This window comes from Calidris pugnax, unplaced genomic scaffold (genome assembly GCF_001431845.1).
Source record: "Calidris pugnax isolate Ruff unplaced genomic scaffold, ASM143184v1 scaffold9, whole genome shotgun sequence".
Lineage (NCBI taxonomy): Eukaryota > Metazoa > Chordata > Aves > Charadriiformes > Scolopacidae > Calidris > Calidris pugnax.
In genome coordinates, this window is record NW_015090778.1 from 6,942,592 (window position 1) to 6,963,110 (window position 20,519).

The window sequence follows — 20,519 nt, forward strand, 5'->3', positions numbered from 1 at the left end:
CCCGGCCCCGGGGGGATGGAGCCTCTTCCCGCGAAGTTTGTTTCGCCCCCGGGAAGTTTCCATCCCCCCCCCGTCCCTACGAGCCCGTCCCGGGCCGGTGGGGGTCCTAGAAGGGTTTGGGGGAGATGAGAAGCAGCACGTCCCCCCCCTCAGGAGGGGCAGGGAGGTCGGTGCTGGGGACTTCCACGGGGAAAAAGTGAGGTTGGGACAAACTCCCACTCCCCATCCCACTCCCATCAGCAGACCCCGCGGTCCATCCCACTGCTCCAGGGATGAAGGGGCACATCCCCATCCCCATCCCACCCCTTTTGCCACTCACCGGCGTTGAAACTCGCCTTTTGCTTTCAAGCAGCCTGAAATTCTCCCCCCAGAGACCAAACCCCATCTCCGGTGGGTGTTAACGCTGCTGACTTCGCTCCGCAGCTCTTTGAAGACCCCTGGGCTTCACCACATCCCCAGCCTACACCCACTAGCCTGGCTGCTTTTTAAAAAATCACATCAATTAAGCTGAATAAACACATTATCTGTCTCCACAAGCCCTTCCTGCCTTATATCTTGATTACCACAGCTTGATTACCAGAGAGCTTCGCCATCACCCCTCTCCCACCAGCAGAGAGAAGGGCCATGTGCAGGGGGCCAGGCAGGTGGGCTGCACCACCAGCCCTGCTCCCACTGGTGGTGTGGGGTCCAGGGAGGTGCTGGCGTGGGTGGAAGCCACCCCTCGGTGCTGCTGGGCAGTGGGAAGCCCTGGGCAGCAGGCACAGAGAGCCCAGCAACGCCCGCAGGGCCAGGAGCAGAAGGGGGTCTCCCTCCCTTCACACCCAGGATGCAAAGCCAGCCTTGCCCCCTTCGCCCCCCCGGTTCCAACACATTACTTTGACCTGTCCTATGATCTCGGGCTATTTTTCCCCCCCAGCTCCCTGCAGCTCTCAGAACATCTGCATTCCCAGAGAAAGGCCTGCAGGCAACGAAAGGGTTAAGGAGGCTTTGCACATTTGCAGTCCTCAATACCCAAAGGACTCCATTTCCCATGCACAGCCCACAAGCCGGGGGGCTAGTACTTGCCCATCCTTTTTTTTTTTAACCTGTTGATCAGCATCCCCACCCAAACTCCTGCTCCACAGGCAAGCCCTGCCAGCCCTGCCACCCCGACCACAGCCCACCCTGCCTCGTCACCCGTGGTTCTCCTGTGGCTGTCACCTTTCTTCTCCCCTTCTGGACCGCTGGCACCAGTGGCTCTTCCTCCACCCACGCTGGCCTGGCAGCATCCCCTGCCCTCTAGGGCTGGGAAGGCTGCCCTAGAAATGATGGGGTCTCAGAGGGACAAGCCTGGTGTCCCCCCACTCCAGCCAGTGCCACAAAAAACAATTTCTGAGAAATCTCCACCCCAGCACCCAGGCAGGAAACCCAGCCTCAATCTGCTTACGCTGCAGCTGCGTGGTGCTTTCTGCTTGGATTACACCACTTTTTTATGACTTAACAAAGCTTTAACCCCTATCAATGGGCATTAGTGTTTTAATCTCCCTAATCTCTGGGAAAATCCAGCGCTAGATGCCAAACTGGGCTTGCCTGAGGAGCAGCTGGGTCTGTTTGCAAGTCACTCCAGCCTTGATTTAGCTGGAAAAAGGTCGGAGCAGAGCTGGAAAGCAGCTCATCCCAGCTCCTCCATCCTCCCTCGGGTGCTGAGCTTGCACAGGGAATAAGGGAGGGATCTCAGGTGCACGTGTCTTGGGTGCTGTGCTTGCACGGGGAATAAGGGAGGGATCTCAGGTGCACGTGGGCTTGGCGGATGCCATCTTCTCTCCACGTCCCTGCCACCGAAATAACCACAACTCTAACACTGTGCAGGTGTTAAGCACCCAGCACCAGGTTCACTTGCCCAAACCAGGACTGGCAGCAGAAGGGTGAACACAGCCACGTGAACCAACACCTCCTCCCTCCGTGATGTTTTAACACCTTGAAAGTGTGGACTTGTTTTAGTCTTGCCTGTGAGTGGAAAAAAACCCACCAAAACAACCTAGAAAAGTTCCCCCCTTGGTGACTGAAGCTCTGCAAAGACATTTGAAGCAGGACGGGAGCTCACGCTGCAAGTTGTTTTTCAGATTAATTCGTAGAAAATATTTTGTTTCATCTCCTATCTCATCCTTCCCAGAAACAACCTGAGGTGGGGGAGCCAGCAGCTCAGAAGGACAATAAAGTGTCATCCCTGGCCTCAAAGCAAATAATTGCATTGGGCTCTGCTATCTGTGCTTGTCCCCTGAAGGCTCTTGGGTGGCTCTGGGGCTGTTTGCACAGAGGAGGCACTCACAGAGTGACAAACAGCCATTTCCAAGAGTTGTTCTTACAGGAGCATCTCTCTACTCCTGAAACTTTTCCTTACTTATTCCTGCACCTTTCCTTACCTCTACAGTGCAGATGAACAGGAGGAGGATTAAGTGACTTGCCCAGGGTCAGGCAGAAAACTTCCAACAGAGCCAAGAACTGAATCCAGATCCCCCATTCAGAGATTTAAAATCACAAAATCACTGTTCTTGTCATTTAAAGAATTATAATCAGAGTTAGAAGCGATTCTGCTGTAAGTCATCCAAGGGATTTGAACTAACTACAGATCCAGTTCGTGGGCTTATAATGAATCCAAAATAATAAGGTTCCTGCCTGTCTTATGTGGTTCTATCTGTACTATTTTACCTGACTGACACCTTTGCAGGTGAAAGCAGGTCCCCATGTCACAGCCACACTGCGGACGGTGGTGGGGACAAGCTCTGGCATTAGAGCAGAGCTGGTAGGGATCAGAGAAGGAGAAGGTGGTCCAGGGGTGGTCCAGCACTGATGCTCAGGAAAGGCTGGGAGGCAGCGGGAGGAGCAGATCACCAGCAATGGTTTCCCTAGTACCCAAGTTTTGACAAATCCCAACCACCCAACACCTTCTACCTCACACCAGAAACCTGTCCAGCGGTGGGGTTGTCCCCCAGCCATGCCAGCCCTGCTCCAGTGCCACAGCTGTCCCCTACACCAGGCAACGCTCTGCCCTTGGCCAGCACGTGCTCCAGCCACAGCTTTGAGGAATAACCAAGATCTGCAAATGAAGACAACTTCACCAGGACCAGCCCCCCTGGGAGGGAGACCTTGCTGGGCTTCCAACAAAAACCTTTCACCCCAAGCTGCCCACCTCGAAGAAAACATCAAATCCCTTAAATACGGGGGGCAGGAAGAGGATGTCTTTTCTCACAGGAATACTGAAGGGACATTTCTAATTTCTCCTGCATCCCCCAGCTAAAAGTGCAGTGTTAGGGCTTAGTTAATCATTTTTTTTCTTTTAATAGTGCAGCAATGCTGACCACCTGCAAGTCCCCAGTGGCTTCGACGGAGAGCTGGAAATCCTGCCAGCTATATTTATAATCTCAGATCAATAGCAGAAGGAAAAACACATCCAGAGACCTTGGTAAAGCACCAGCAAGCTCAGTGGAAGGCAGCACGACCAAGAAAAGGACACAGGCTTGCAGACCACAAGATCAAAATTGAATTTTTTAAATACTGAAAGAGACACCATCACTTTTAGCAGGAACAGAAAGGATGACCCATTACCAGGAACATCTAAACCAATCCCCACTACTTTTCTAAGAGCCTGGCTGCAGGTGTCAGCACCTGGGAAGGGCTCTGGCAGGTAGCCACCATAACCACCGTGGTGCTTTCTGAACGTGCAGGGTAACTCTCCAGAAGGTCTATAATGGTAAGACCTGCAGAACAACAATATTTCCTCCCTTCTGCCTGTACTGGACTCCCAAGTCTATAGATAATGCTGTTTATTTTCTTTCAAGCTACCTGGTTTTCGGCACTGAGCAGCTTCCCTGAGCAGCCCACGTCAGAGAGACACCTCTGCAGGTACCACACTGATTCCTTCATAAAAGGAGTTATTTGGTGGCTTAACTCTCCCTAGACTAAGACAGCAGAGAAGCAGCAGGTACCATGGGGTGCAGGTGCTGTCAGGAGCATCTCAGGGCCCTGCAGACTCCATCACATGGAGCAAGGATGTCCTGAGCCAGCACAGGGAGTGACCACCACCAACCCCTTCATGCCCAGCCAGGAGCAGGCAGCAGAGCCTGGCAGCATCATCAAACCATGGCCGCTTTGTGAAAACCATGTTACACAGTGCCAGGACCGTTCCCACTGCACCAAAAACCAAGGGCTCCCCCAGCCAGACACCTCCAGCCCATTCCCATCCTCCAGGAGAGGAAGGAAGGAAGGAATTATTTCACGGGCTGCCATCAGCCAGCACACGCAGCTGGCACCATGTCCTTGGTGTGAGTCACCCGCTCCCAGGGGAGGCTGTGCCTCACTTCCCGGCGTCACATCCTGCTCCCCAGGGAGGCCGTGCCTCCCTTCCCGGTGTCGCATCCCAGCAGTGCCCCGGCAGCAGCCTCCCTTCCTCCACCACCCTTCTTCTGCAGAGGATCTGCAGCATCTGCTCCCTTGCGCGGGGAAGGCAGGAGGCTCCTCGCTGTGCTTGAGTAATCCATCATTTTCCAGAAGGGAACGGGCTTTGCTGAGAAGCCACTCCGGGGTCACAAATATTTGGAAAAAGCAAGGAAAAAAAAACACCTCCATCCCTCCCAACGCCCCTCCTCTTGCAGGGGTTTGGCCACTGATGTGCTGGGTCAGACAGACATGAAGCACACAGAGCATCTTCCAGGCGACCCCCCCAGCCCTGTCACCGCTCTGAGCGCAGGTTTTTCTCTGCAGGGACCAATTTGTCCTGGCACCGAAACGCTGCGGCTCAAGAGTCACCGGGAGAGCTCTGCAGATGGAACAGCTCTGCCCTGATGGAGGAAACACACTTTGCTCCTTTGCCTGCTGCCTTTTCTTCAGGAGCAAACCTCAACCTTCCTCCTCCTCAAGGGTTTGATCTACTCCAGACACCCGCAGCCAGACTATCACAAAGAACGAGTCACCCTCAAAAAGGGCAAAGCAAAATCCTCTGTGCATCACCCAGATGTTCATCACCCAGATGTTCATCTCAGCAGCCCTGAGTCCTGCCCCACCAAACCCCTATATCCTGCCCTGCAGCAAGGGGGGGGCAGACAGACCCTCTGTGGGTCTCGTACGACGAAGGGCATCTCACCAGGGTTCAGCACGTCACCATCGCCTGTTCCTCTCACCACAGTCATGGACTCAGCAGCAGGGCACGAGGATGAGTATGGCAAAATAAATGACCTTTGCAAGGGGGAATGGGACGGAGTGAAAACTCAGGTCGCCCCACAGCTCAAGCAAACTCATTCAAGTAGTTTAAACTCCATTTCGCCCCAAAGTGGCATCTCCTCTCTAGATGGGGAGATGTTCAGGCAGTGAAAGGGGATGCTCCAGCGCTGCCCAGGCAGTGACATCCCCAGGGCTCATGGCATCCACCCGGTATGGATCAAGCTGCAAATTGGGTGCTGGGGTGTCCTCAGGGTCCCTGCAGACCTTGTGCACCCACACGCTCATTCCCAGCAGCGTGATGGACACACGTCTGTGCAAGCTGTGCATAAAGGGCCTTTCTCCATCCTTTGTGTGCTTCCCCCTTCAAACCTATACATCCCCTTTGGAGGTAAAGAAGAAAGAATTTAGGGCACCCTAACCTTGAAAAGATGGAAAACTCCGTTGCTCCAGCTCCATTCAAGCTGCCAAGCTGCCAGGCTGTCTCCTGCAGCTTAATTAATAGCAACCCATCCCCAGCAAGCTGCTTGCCACGCCAGCTGTCTGCTCTGACGGAGGTGCTTTTCTGCAAAGAATAGTGCTTTGTGTTTTGATGGGGAAAGGTCAGGAGGATGAGGGGGAAGAGAAGGACGGGTGGGAGGGAAACTGCGTTGCTTCCCCGCTGCTCCTGGCGCCGTGAGCGAGTCCCACACGGTCCCCATCTGCTCCTGGGGTCAGGTCTGGGAGGTGGTGGCACCCGTCCATCAGTCCTGGGGTGATCACATCCTAACGTGCAGCAGAGCAGAGGGGCACGGGGAGAATTCAGACCCGTGGTCTGCAAGCCCACTGCTGCCAGGAGGCCTGGCGAGCTCCTCCTAGGGCCACTTTGACACAGTCCAGGACCTCCCATGAGGAAATCCCTGCTCTGCTCTTATCAGGAGCCACCCTGGTAACAGCACAGGATCCGCACTGCAGGGAGCCAGGGCTGGGCATCCCGCGAGCTCTGCTGGGCCACCAGAAAGGGACAGTCCTTGCTGCCATTTGGCTGTTGCATAAATAAGCCAAGCTGAGGCTGAGAGCAACGTAGATGAATCCAAGGTGATGCAGCAATGCGGCGCAGTGGAGGATAAAAGGTGAAAGGGACCCAAGCCCTGGGTGTGCGGCACGAGATGCTGATGGGCACCAGTCCCCAGGGCACAGCCGTGGGATCACCTTCCTTTCTGCTCGGCCACAGCAGATTAGCACAAGCACCAAGTACCAAACCAAGCCACCTCTTTCGACCCCGGGCAAGAGAGCCAAGGGCTTCCCTGGAGCCAAACGGGTGCTTTCTGCCTACATCCGCCCTGCTGCAGCCTGGTAATTAAGTCCTCCAGCTCTCCTGAGAGAAGGATGCTCCTGCCCCAGCCCTGTGCCAGCGCCTGGCTGGGCACCATGGCCCCAGGGAGCACCACGACAGGGTAATTGCTCTCTGAGGAGCACACAGGCAGCTCTCCTGCTCTCGCCAGCTGGCCCAGCTTCTGTGCTCGCTGTGACTTTTGTCCCTTCCCTGTCCCACTCAAGTCCCTCTGTGCCATCCAGGCAGCCTGGAGCCACCCCAGCACTGCGAGGGCTCTGGTCCCAGTGCAGGACTGCAGCACACCTCCCCTTCCACCAGTTTATCTGGGGGAATAAAGAGTGATAAAAAATGCCAAAGACGGGCAGCAGAAAACAGTGTTGGGGCAGGTCCCTGTCCCACACGCATCCCCTACCCAGGCATCAGCACTGAGGGAGGAAACAGTCCACAGTGCCCCCCCTTCCACCCAAGAAAAAGGTCCCCGTTGCTTAGCAAAGGGCTATTCATCACCAGGACCGTGTGGGATGAGAAAGGGTTAACCCACTGCAGCTGAGCCAGAAATACCATCCAGGACAAAGAGAGACTTCATGTCACCCGCATCCGCCCAGCGCAGAAGAAGGGGCCTTAATCCGATTCCCAAAGAAAATGTGGCTTTTACAGCCCCGCTCGGCTGGGGCTCCTCCTGCAAGTTTTGCACCCGCAGCAAGTGTTAACCCAGTTTGGGAGGGGGCCAGAAAACGGGAAGAGAAATCACTTTTCCACAAGTTCGTGAGAAGGGAGAGCAGGATGGAGGTGGCCCAGCGTCCCCACAGTGGGACAAGGGGATGCGGCCGTCTCAGCCTGGCAAGGTCTGAGGGGTCCAAAGCACCCCCAGAGCACCCAGACCTCAGCATCGGTTCTCCTTAGCAGGAACTGGAGAAAGCATCACTGCCAAATTCCTGACGGGTGGTGCTTGGCTGTAGTGATCACCGATGGCAATGAGGACCCACGAGCATCCCGACACCACCTGGCATTTTGGGGACCGCATCTCAGGATGATGAGGGTGAGCTGGCTCGAGGTGGGGAGTTTCAGGGTGTTACTGGCAGAGTCTGCCTCTTTCTGTGACCAGCTCAGGGACCTCAGGGATGCAAGCTGGGGATGCTGCTGGGAAGCAGACGGTGCTCACATCCACCACGGATGCGGACAAACAGTCTTTGCCTTCATCTCCCAGCTGACACCCGGGCACAGGTCCCATGATTGTGTACCCCTCCCCAGATAGCAACACCCTACAGCAAATGGGGTCTGTCCATCTGGCCTCTCTGCCACAGCTCCTTCCCTCCACCATGACCCCACACCCTCCTGTTACCTTGAAATGCCATGTGCCTACTCCCCATGGATTTTTGGACCGGCACTTCTAGGATGCCACTGCAATATTAACTCTTTCAGTCCAGTTTTCATTATTATTTTTTACTGAAAGAGCTAGCTTTACCATACACCTCTCCACAAAGTGCCTACCAAATTTTAGAGATAAATGAGACAAAGTACAGCTGTGTTCAGACACAGAGTCACAGCACCCAGCAGGCGCAACCCCAGGAGATCTCTCCTTCCCTTTCCCACGTACCACAGCAAAGCACACATTATCCAAGCACCAACATCTCCAGCGTGGGCTTTGCCCAGCCCCAGCGTAGCTTCAACAGGGCTGGATGCGGCGTCGCAGCCAGACGGAAATCACAGTGTTTAAAACCACAGGCTATAAAAATTCCACCGTGCTCAGAGAAGGGAAGTCTGGATTCCCCATGGAGAGGCGTCCAGGAACCACCACTACCAGGTTATTAGCCACCGAGCCATTAGACCCCACCACATCTGCATACCTCCAGCTATGGCTAGTTTATACTGGGGACAATATACCTGCTTAATGGCTGTGAGGTCAAACACATTCACCTCCGAGCCCCACAGCCACACAGGTATTTTGCTCTCAACACGGAAAATCATGGACTTCAACTACAAAAGCTTGGAAGGAGTCACAGCTCCCAGGGCTATCACAGTCCTCTACCTATTCCAAGTGTATTTTTTCTGTCCCAACATGTCCTTATCCACACTCAGGATGCCCTTAGAGCAGGGCTGTAAGCAGGGCACGCGCCCTGGACAGCTGTACTCCTCCTGGATGCTGGATCCTACAGTCTGGAATCACACCTGGACGGGGCAATGGTACTTAGGGGTTCACATATTACCACAATTCTTGCTGTTTTTTGGTGTTTTTTTTTTTTTTTTTACAGGGTGGTGCCTGAGCTGCCACTCATCTCAAAACCAAAGCTCAATCGAGCGTTGCCTGCACATGCAAATCTCCTATCACCCAGCCCAGGCTCACGTATCTCACAGGGGAATTCAGTCAAATCAACAAACGGGGAATTCAGTCAAATCAACCAACGGGTCGTTAGTGCCGGGGGAGCCCAGGACCCTCACCCAGCACGTCTCCACCAGCAGTGTAACATCTCTGCCCAGCCCAGCCCCGCACCACCGGTCTGCTCCATCTGCTGCACCTCCATAAAATGAAGCAACTCCTTTAACACGAGGGATATTTAACCCCAAACTTGCCTGGTGCTAAAGTCAGATGTTCCAGCGCTCCTCTGGTCCCTGCGTCCGTGGAAGTCCACCCTTGAAAGCTGCGCAGGGCACGCGGCTGCTCAGCTCACAGAGGGCTGGATGCTCCAAAGAGGGGTTTGGGAGCGAGATGGAGTGACCTGTGATTTATGGAAGGGCAGACACAGTGTTCTGTCAGTGCCCTCTGGCCCTAAACTACAAAAACTCATTGAAACCCTGTACAGACAGCTCAGTGTATCGCTGAAAGCCGTGGCACCGGGCAGGAATATTAGCCCCGTTGGAGCCCAGCTGCTCCCCTGGCCTCTGTCTGCCCTGGCAGAGCTGGAGATAGTCACGGCCCCAAATACGTCAGCCCAGATCCATCCCGGATGCTTCTTCCCTGAATGAAGTGTGGTCACACCAGGGATGGATATAAAAAGCATGGGCCGAAATCCTCTGGCACGAAGCCTTTCCTGCAGACAGGACCAGCAGGTCGCAGCACAGGCAGGAGGGGAAAACCCCCACCCTGGCTGCCTCCGGGAGGGGGGGGGTAAAGGTGCTGTGTGAGAGCGGGTCATTGGGGTACAAGGGGAAAAGAGGGGTTTTTGCAGGCACACACCACACACGGCCCGGACTGCCCACGCCCGGCACCCCCAGCCTCTGCCGGACTATGGCACAAGGGGAAAAACCACGCACGGAGCAAGTCCTGGGGGTCCCCACTGTGTCACTTCGATGTACCCATCCCCAATCCTCCACCACCATCCATCGAGTACGAGTCCCCCCCCCTCCATCACCGTGCAAACAGCCCTCGGGAGCGGCGAGAGGAGAACGAGGAGGTGCCATTAAAATTTAAAAAAAAAAAAGAGAGAGAGAAAAAAAAGAAAAAGGGGGAGGGAAAAAAAGCAAGTTTCCCACTCCCGGCTGCAAAGTTTTTGCATCGCGACAACGCTCCAGCACAACACGGACCCGAACCACGGGTGGGCACCGCGGTGTCCCCGCACACCCACGCCACGGGGGAGCGCGGCGTGACCCGGCACATTATCCTAAACAAATATCTTTCCATGAGTCTCATCTCACATTATTTTCACAACATTGGTACACAAGATACACAGTTCCTCTTTCCAAAGTCCCTTTTTTGCCATTCTAACTTCTTAGTACAATCTTGTGGGTTGAACAGTGGGTAATTAAAAAAAAAAAAAAGCAAAAAGAAAAAAAAAAAAAAGCCGCTGTCGGGGCGGGGGGAGGCGAGTGCCGCTCCTCCCGGGCTGTACCACGCCTGCCCCCCCCCTCCCCTGGGGACAACGAGTGGCCGCGACCCCACACGGGGCTGGGGGGTGCCGGGACCAACACCTCGAACTTACCCCCTCTGGAAGGATCAGACCTCCCCTGGCAGGCAGCTGGGCATCCTCATCCCCCTGCTTTTTTTTTTTTTTTTTTTCTCCAGCACACCCCGCAGTGCATCCCCCTGCTCAGGTGGGGACATGTGCCCTGGGGACAGGCTGCAGCTCAGCTTTAGGGGTAGCCGAGCGTGTGCTGGGGCAGGATGGTGGAGAGGAGAGCAGGAGGATGCTTTTGGGGTGCACGTCCCATATGGGGACCAAGAGTGACAGAAAAGGACTGGGGAGAGGACGGTTCCCCTGCCACCTCCTTGGCCTGGTGCTCTGCACCACCCACAAGGATGCTCGGGAGATGGGTTTTTCCCCAGCGCTCATCGGGACAAGGGGCCATCAAACATCAGATGGCTCCTTCCCCATCAGCTCACAAACAACTTTCACAGCAGAAACCGAGGAGAGAGACAACCACGGGCTGTCACCCCTCCCTTCCATCACCAGACACGCTCCCCACAATGCTACAGAGACGTGTTTCTCAGGGGAAGTAAAACAAGAGCATCTCCAGCGCAGCCAGCAAAGCCCACACAGCCACACGTCTGCCAGGCAGGCCAGGCTCCAGCAGCCCCTTCCCGTTGCCTGCACGCACGCAGACAACCACACCAGGCCCTTCTGGCTGGGGCAGGGCTCCCAAATTCAGTATGGACCCTTGTCCGGCATCGCCAGCAACCGGGGTCCCTTCTCACCGCAGGGTGAGGGCAGCTTTCCTGCAGCAGGGAGCTCATCCCAGGGACTCCCCCACCATCACCTGGATCCCACCGGAGTTGCTGCCACCCTGTTTCACCCCCAAGACACAGCACCAGCTGCTGGGACTCCCCTCTCCCGCTCCTGCCCTGCTCCAGCCCCGAGACACAGCCCAGCACATCCCCAGCCCACGGCGAACCCCGAGCGGTGGCTGCGAGTCAGCTCTGCCTCCTCCCTCTGCACAGGCCCTGACAAAGCAGTTCCCTGCGCCGATGCCTGCATCATGCCCCTGGTATTTTCCCCTTGCTAAGTCACCGTTCTATTTTTCCTCTCCTCACCCTGTAACCTCCCTTCCACTCATCGCACAGCCAGCCTCCAGCTTGCCCGCTCCACGACTTCCCTCTGGAGACCCCAGGACAGCCCTCGCCACCGCTTTTTATTCCCTGAGGCAGAGAAACTTACTCAGCCAAGGATTACGAGAAGGACAACGCACGCTGCCCGGCGTCCCCAAGAGCCAAGGATGCTCCAGCACCTACTTCAGCTGCCGCCCCAGCGAGTCGCCCCCCAACTTCTGAAAAGTTCTGCTCGGTTCCCTTCGTAAAGGTCTCACAAAGCAAATCCCTCCTGGCTCTCTGCCTTCCCTCACCACCAGACATGAAAAGCACTCGAGTTTCTCCCCGGGTAACGCGGGTAAAAGCCTCCGACATCAAAGGCACCACACAAGAGTTATCCCCCCTCCCGTCCCTCCCATGCCGCAGCGCTGGGGCTGCCTCCCTTGAAAGCGCCGCAGCCTCACTGGTTAAGGCACAAACTGTGCTAGAGACATAGTTTCGATTTTTTTCTCTCTTTTTTTTTTCTTTTTTGTTGATTTTTTTTTATTTTCCCCCCCAAACTCAGCCACAAACCTGGGGCAAACCCGAGCCAGGCTCTCCTTTGGGGCCAAGGCGAATAGCAGGGTGCTGATGGGGGTTTGCCTGCTGTCTGGCGTGCGGTCACCCAAGGAAAAGGGGAATCAAAATAATCCCTGTGCCAGTCCTCTCTGCTCCTTGCCCAACATGAAAGGAAGCCACTAAGTGACCTGGAGCAAGAACACAAACACCCTCCGAGCAAGCAGATTCACACACATTTCTCAGCAGCCCCTGTTCCTCCATCTGCAAAACAGAATCGACATCTCTCCCCCTTTGCGAAGCACTTTGATATCTCTACAGCAAAGCAGGGCGAGGGAGGGGTGTTTACCTTCCTGGAAACAGGGAGCAGCATTTACACCCAAAACAACAACAGCCTCAGCTCTCAGAACACCGTGGGGGGAGAGTTGCAGATGCACCAGGAACGGCCGTGGATTCAGAAGACGAGGAGGACTAGAAAATAGCTTCAAACACCGCAGGGATTTCAAAAAGTCATAGGACCACATGGTTTCTTGGCCCATTTAAGAGCATTCTTCATCCCTTCATCCCACACAGCAGTTGTTCCTGCCAGATCACCGCCTGCCCAGGCTGCTAGGTTAATTTTATTGCTGGAACATTGAAACAACCTTCATTTGCAGGGGGGAGGTGGGAGGGCTCTGCCGTTTAACACTTGGCCGCGTTCACGCTGTGATTAATATCACCCGATGCACAGATACCAGATGTTCTCGGGGCAGGCTGGAGCGTATCCTAAATTGCACCAAGATGGAATTTTTGGGCAATTTTCAGGGAGTGCTGAGGGCAGGCACTAATGGGAGAGCAGAGATTTACACAGATACGCCAAAGAAATAAAAAGCCCGTGGGGTTATGGCACCGGTCATAACCCCTGGGCTGGCTGCAATGCCACAGGCTGCACTTCTCATAATCAACAGCTTGTCATTTTGGGGCCAATTACTCCAATTCCTGTTCTCCAGTGGGTCACAAGCCTCTGATTTCCATGTGTCCGCAGCAAAAAGCACTTCAAATGTGCTCCTGCCTCTGCTGCTCCCCCGGAGCTCTGGCTCCAGGAGGGAATTGCTGGCACAGGAACAGCAAACACTCGTAAGGTTCGACCTCTCCGTGCTCCTTCCCCAGGGCCTCACTCCAAGCCCACTCCAAAGCAAACCCCCCAGACCAAGAGCATCACTTCATCAGAGCTTCTCCCCATCCCTACAGGCTGCCCTGGGAGGAGCACCCCAGGGTCACCTACAAAGACATCTGTTTAATTAGAACCAAATCCTATCACATTGGAGACGGGATCATTCCAAAAATCCTATCACGTTGGAGACAGGATCATCCCAACTTTTTGGAGGCCACGCACCACCCTGATGTACAGCTGACCTCCATCAGGGAGACTTCTCCTGGCCCTTTGCTGGGTGCAAGGGGATGGGGTGCAAGGGGAGCCGAGACTGGTGGCCAATCCATCTCCAGCGAGACACAAGTCAATGCTTGCTCGAGGCGGGTGAGCACCTCGCTGTGCCAAGTGGCCACAGAGCAGCATTTGTGGCAAAGTCTCTCTGTGGCTTTGTACCCGGTGGCCGTGGCTCTGTGAGTATGGAGGGGCTGCACTGGCAAATACTGAGGTCCAAATCAGGAGGGGATTTGCTGGGGCATCTTCAGCACGGCAGAACTACAAGAAACCCAGAAACCTCACCACGAGATTCTCTCTCTTCTCTGCACCCTTCCAGCTGATCCCACACGTGGGCCCTGGCTGATGTCCTCCAAAAATGACTTCAGGCAGTCCCAGGACCTGCTGGTTTTCTCTTTTCTTCTTTGCCTGGTTGGGGGAGCTTGGAGCTGAAGTTCAGGTCACTCTCTGGTTCCCCAAACCAGGCCATCCTCACACTTAATACCTAACCACACAGGCTGTTCACACAGCACTTTGACGTGACTGGTGACAATCACTAGCATCAGTGTCACCACAGTTCATACCATATGAGACAAACCAAAGAGTGGAAAAAAAGGGTCCAGGGCAAGAAAAAATAGTGCTAGTTGGGCCTTCTGACACAGGCATGAGAAGAAGCAACAAAAAAAAAGAGCATTTCTCCTCCCTGAAACTCCATTGAGAAATCCCACGTCCCACGAGGCTGCCTTTTTTGTTTCTACTGAAAGAGTAAGGTCTGGCTGACACCTAAAGCCTGGTTCAGGGGGGTTGGTTAGAGCAGGAAGGAAGGGTAATCACTCTGCAGGCTCCTGCTACAAAGGAGGAGAGACCCAAGTGGAGTCTTTCTCTGTCTCTCCTCCAGCTTTTCCCACCGCAGAATCGTGTTGTGCATACAAATCCGTCACTGAATTGTGAATTTACACCCAGAAACCAAAAGTAAAAGATCTCTGTTATTCACTTCTTTGAGCAAAGGTTAAATCCAACCAAATCCATCAGCTTTCGTGGACAGCACGAGTGTTTGGCAGCCAGAGGGAAGGAATGGGAACGTGGGAATTCCTCCCACCACTTGGCAACGGGCTCTTCCCCCGGCACAGGAGCCCTCTGGGGTCTGCTCAACTTCTGCCAAGCTAAGAAAACCCCTCGTTCAAGCACTCAGTAATCTCACAGGACATCCTGTAGCTCAAGGAGGAGTTTGGATGAGTGGCTGGATGGATTCAAGCTGCCTAATTGTTGGGGAGAGAGAGAGAGAGGAAAGGTGGGGTGGCAGACCTGGAGCGGAGATGTTTTAACTTGCTGTTTGGACAACCACCTCTCTTCCTCCTGAGCACAGAAGGTGTCTACAGCAAATTAGCTACCAAGTTGGCCATGCTGAGGTCTAACGTGAGGTCTGTCTGCCACGGGCTCCATCATGACATGAAAGAAGTTGCACCAGTATTTCCAAGTCTCTTATTTCATACATGGAGGTGTCAAAAAGCATCAGGCCAGGGGGGAACAAGCATGTGATGGCCTGCAGTTTGTGCGTGAACTGTTGGGGTGAGGTATGGTCCTCTCCTGGAAATGACTCTGGTGTTTCTGCCCTGCCCATGCACACAGAGTAAGGGGACATGCCTGGCCTGGCCCCGGCGTGCTTCCGGCAGCAGCAGGACTTGGGCAAGCTGTGGCAAGAGAAGTTCTGCAGAAGGACAGCTGGGTTTTGGGTGTAGACACCTGATGGTGTTGGATCTGCAATGCAAGCTTCCACCCCAGGTCCAAAACACTCATGCTGGGCATCTTCATCCAGCCCCACTCCAACACCACAACAGGCCCTATGGCTTCCTGAAGACGAGTAATGCCACCTAACAGCACTGGAGCTCCCAAGCATGGCATCCAACCCCTTCCTCCCTCTCCCCAGCTACTCCCATCATCCCACTCCCCATGACGGGGTACATCTTGTTTTTTGATACTCTTCCAGCATCAGAGTGTGTTTTGAGACACAGAAGAGCCAAGGTATACATCCTAAAAGGTATTTAAGGCACCCAATTCCAATTAGGCTCTAATGCTTCCCAAAAGATTTCAGTATGTATCTAGAAGCACCAATATTTGAGAGGTGTTTAGGGGCAGACCTGCATCACAGTCACACCAAATGGAGAGCAAAGCCCCCAGAACCTGCACCTAGGTCTCAGCATCAGCACTCCACCCCATGCAGCAGCACCTACGCGTAGACTGAGACCGGGGCTCAGGACCGAGAGCATGGTGTCCATATGAGTGTGACAGAGGCCAGGAAGGCAGATGGTTGCATTTACTGGGGAACTGGAAACACCCACATTAGTCGCTGCTACTGACAAGTTCTCAAGGGACCATCAGGAGCCATCCCAAGAGCTGCTGGGAAGACAGTCACCTCTAAAGAAAGCAGAGTTTGGCTTTAGGTGTGAATAAAAGAAACATTTCTTCAGACCTACTGTGCACGCTTCCCACGTGTTTTGATTTTGGGGTTCAGTTGGTTCTGTTTGGCTCTGTTAGACCTAACCCCTAGCTTTACAGCACCCACAGACCTAACACTGTAACAGCAGATCATGCTTTCTGGGCCAGCAGAAGGAGATCTTTTCACAGGATGCATTCACAGCCAACTCCCCTGGACACAAACCTGCAGGACACCGAGAGTTCTCCCCAGACTTGTTCCACTGCCTACAAGGACTGGAGAACATGGCCAGAGGATGCTCCAGGTTCCAAGTCCCACAGGGTCCCCCACAACTACTCAAGGAAGTGAGGTAGCCCCTGTTGACCCACAGCAACCTGTGTCCCTGGCTCCAATGCACCGGGTGCTGTGCTCCCCACCAGCTCCCCACACCTTTGTCCCAACTCAGCCAGCACAAAGAGGTGGCCGAGCTGAGCCCCATCACCCCATGAAACCAGAGCAGCCCCACAGAAACCCAGGCAGGGCTCAGAGCCGCCCTCCTCCCCGGGCTGAGATCTGCAGATAACGGCAGTGGCTTCGCTCACAGCCTCTTTCAAACGTCACAGGCCCCGTCAGGTTTGAGGTTTTCAGTTCTGCAGAACACAGCTCTCGTTTCTGACACCCTCTCATAGCCAAGAGCAGGGAGAGCCACCAACCTCAGCACGTCCCCCCACGTCCCCGCAGCACCAGGAGCACTCTTGGGCACCAACCATCAGTCATGTTTTTGGACCTGAAAGATTTTCTTTCATCAGTGAGGGCTCCAAAACAGACCCCAGATCCAGAGTTTGGGCTCATACAAGCAAGGGGTGGAGCACAAACCTATTTTTTAGCCAAAGAGCAATAGGGAAACCAGCCTTATCTCCAGCCTCACCAATGGATGTCCCTGCATTCCCCGTCCCATCCCACCCACAACCTCTAGGCAAGGCGGGATCACAGGGTCTCACAGAGACTTGCTAAAACTCCCTCCTTGGGCCTCCAATTGCCCATTCATTTCAGATTTCAGACAAGCTGAGTGATCAACTTCGGCCTCCCTACGGACCTGCGAGATGAGCGCTGCCCTCTGCCCCACACGGAGCATTTCAATGAGCCCTTTCCCAACCTCTTCCCAAACCTTTCCATGCCATTCCCACTGCTGCAGCCCCAGGGGCTCCGTGTCCCTCTGTGGGAGCCGTGGGAAGGAGGGGACATCCCGCACGGGGACGCGCTGGCCCACAGTCACAAGGAGGGATGGGCTGGGAGGAGGGGTCCCGGGGGTCAGGCAACAAGAAGAAGAAAAATAAATCAACTGTGCGGCAATTTACGCAGCGGCATTGGCTCCTTCCTGCAGACCCACATTTTCACCACAGCTGCTCAGCAGAAGCAGAGGATGCTGAATCCCCTGAAGGGCTCCAGGACTCTTCTGTGGAAGGATGTTTCCTTTTCCAATGAATTTCCCTCTCCCCCACCCACCATCCACCCTCCTGCAGAGCTCGCAAACCTTTCCATGCCATTCCCACTGCTGCAGCCCCGGGGGCTCCAGTGTCCCTCTGTGGGAGCCGTGGGAAGGAGGGGACATCCCGCACTGGCCCGCAGTCACAGGGAGGGATGGGCTGGGAGGGGGGGTCCCGGGGGTCAGCCAACAAGAAGAAGAAAAATAAATCAACCGTGCGGCGATTGACGCAGCGGCATTGGCTCCTTCCTGCAGACCCACATTTTCACCACAGCTGCTCAGCAGAAGCAGAGGATGCTGAATCCCCTGAAGGGCTCCAGGACTCTTCTGTGGAAGGAAGTTTCCTTTTCCAATGAATTTTGCGGCCGGCGCCCCCCCCCAACCCGCCACCCACCCTCCTGGAGGGCTTGTGGAGCCCCGTGGACCAGGGATGCTGCGTGAACAACTGCTTCACCACCTCCATCCGTGAGGTTTTACACAAGCAGGGCAGCAGTGGGCTTCCACCCAGCACCATTTGGGACAGCAAAGCCTTTCCACACACACCCCCCACACTCCATTCTGTGTTGCAGCCACGCAGGCAAATGGGAGTGGCTCCGAGGGAAATAACTTTATTTCTGCCCCAAAACAGCCACAGCATCTGCCCCTCAGCTCCTGCAGCCCCGACCAGCCCACCCCTCCACTCCTGCGCCCCCATCGTCCTGCCTGCACAAAGCAATGTGAGGACCAGGGCTGGTTTGCACCCCCCCTGAGCTCCAACCACGTTGTGCAAGAGCCCCATGGACCAGGGATGCTGCGTGAACAACTGCTTCACCACCTCCATCCGTGAGGTTTTACACAAGCAGGGCAGCAGTGGGCTTCCACCCAGCACCATTTGGGACAGCAAAGCCTTTCCACACACACCCCCCACACTCCATTCTGTGTTGCAGCCACGCAGGCAAATGGGAGTGGCTCCGAGGGAAATAACTTTATTTCTGCCCCAAAACAGCCACAGCATCTGCCCCTCAGCTCCTGCAGCCCCGACCAGCCCACCCCTCCACTCCTGCGCCCCCATCGTCCTGCCTGCACAAAGCAATGTGAGGACCAGGGCTGGTTTGCACCCCCCCTGAGCTCCAACCACGTTGTGCAAGAGCAGTGGGCACCACTGCTGTGTCCCAGGGCTGCACACACAGCTTTCAGCCAGCTGGAACTACTTTGGGGATTTAACTCAGCCTCTTCTCTCCCTCCCCCAAGTTTGCTGGCCAAAGCTTAATTCCTGGGGAAAAGCGCCCCACGGAAAAAAAAAAAAACTGGGAAAACAAACAGTGTGTGCCCGGCCAAATCCCCAGCCCCAAGGGCTGCGTGGCTCTGGGGTCGGTGGGGGTCTGTGCCATGGAGAAAGGGGAGCAGCAGCAATCTGCACTGCCAGCCCCCCCAGGCACAGAGCTGCTCCTTGAGGATGGGACCTACCCCCCCCCTCCCCATCCTCACTCCTGGGGGCAGCCGGGGCTCCCCCTGCCCCACGTGAAATGGGGCTGGAAAAGAAGGGGTGAAGGAGGAAAGGCAGGGAGGAGGATGGTGGGAGCACGGCAGAATGCTCCATTCATGGGAAACACACCCAAGGGGGCACCCACACGCTCTGCTCCTGGAGCTGCAATAACGCCTCCCAAAGCGACCCAGGTCCCAGCACTGGCGTAAGAAGTCCAATTTTCCTTCCATTATGAGCAATTTTATGTCTTTCAGTGACTGTTAGGAGGAAGCCAGTGTGAGCGAGCTCAGATCAGCCCAGGTGCTGCAGAGAAAAGCTCCAACCATACCCCGCTTGCTCTGCCTGCAGCTCCCACCTCATTCCTCCACTGCAGCTGTGGGCTCCCAGCCACATGGCATGGGTATTTTTTTAGCCAACTGATAACATTTTGAACAAGATTACCTAAACCTCCACCTTCCAAGCCAACAAACTGTGGTTTGGAGAAGCTTTCCATAACAGGGCAGCAATCCGGATGACATCTGAAGATGCAGCACCCACCAGTGAGCTCCAGCGAGGACCACCACCAGCAGAACCGCTGCCCTCCCCTCCTCACTGCCTGCACACAAACACTCTCGTTTCTCTTCTATCCAGCATCTCCTGTCCAGGACCCACAACGAGCTGCTATTCCCTGCCTGGCCAGGTAGATGGTGCTCAGCCAGCACGAAGAGGGAAAGTATCCAGGCTGGAAAAAATTAAGTTGCTTCTGATTAAGCCAATAACTCAACGTGGTTTCCGCTGACAAATGCGGAAGGTCCCGCTCCAGCCCCAAACAATCGGGACCGACTCAGACCCTGATCATCATCTAGTTTAGACTTTTGCCTTTCGCTTCGGGCTGGAAGGGGGCAGATAAACTGGTAGCGACCATTTCATCCAAACCAGCGCTTTCCCAACTCTCATTTTCTGCTGGAAATTCACTCTGCTGACACTTCGCCCCCCACCTTTGACCAGCTCTCCCCACACATTTCCCACAACCCCAAAACACAGCAAAGCCCAGTGCAGCAGGAAACAATTTGCCCATTTTTTCCCCCTAGAAAGGCAGGGGTGTGGGGATTCGGGGGGGGCACCAGCGGCAGGGGGGCATGGGCTTTCCATCACATCACCCCGGGGTCACCCTCCTCTGTCGTGCCGGATGTAGGATGTCTAATATTTCTCCGGTTCTGTTTTAACACTCACACCATCTTGGGAGCAGGAAGCTTAAGCCATTTCCTGCGAGGCATTGCTCTGCCCTCCAAATATTTTCAGCCTCGGTGCAAGCTGTTTTAAAACCAAAGCCTGGCAGCTGGAAGTGCGAAATCAGAGGAGGGGCTTGTCGAGGGAGAATTCAGTTTGCGAAACCTATCGAGTCCCCGCTGCTGCAGAGCAGTAAAATAAATATTGCTGCAGGCAAAACAAAAAGAGAAAAATTAATTTTGCATGCCTAAAAGTGAGAAGGAAAAGCAGAAACTCACACCAATGTTCTCTGTGTCCCTCCCAAGGGACACAGCACTGTTCCCCAGCAGAAAGCCACAGCCATGTCCCCCCCCTTGTCTCTGCAGCCCGTGATTTGAGGCTTTCCCAGCTTTGCTCTCTCAGTGGAACCCAAAGGATGGTTTTGGTTTGCTCATCCTTCAAACGGCCATCCCATAGACTGTCTGTCCCACAAATGAGCTGAAATAACTCCAGAGAGACTCTTCCCACTCCTACGAATGGAG

General features: G+C 54.8%; 1 protein-coding gene across 8 annotated transcripts in view; it reads right to left on the reverse strand.

Annotated features, from left to right (window-relative positions):
* SEPT9 (septin 9) overlaps positions 1-20,519 on the reverse strand; it is a 164,559-nt gene that overhangs the window by 26,757 nt on the left and 117,283 nt on the right. Inside the window, exon 1 of one of the 8 annotated variants that reach the window (XM_014953256.1) lies at positions 11,599-11,726. The exons of 5 other annotated variants lie outside the window; for them this stretch is intronic. The gene's annotated coding sequence lies outside the window, so the exon portion shown is untranslated. Of the gene's footprint in view, positions 1-1,200; positions 1,334-9,079; positions 9,208-11,598; positions 11,727-20,519 lie in introns of those variants that run through there. 2 more of the 8 variants (XM_014953262.1, XM_014953271.1) reach the window with 2 other exon arrangements.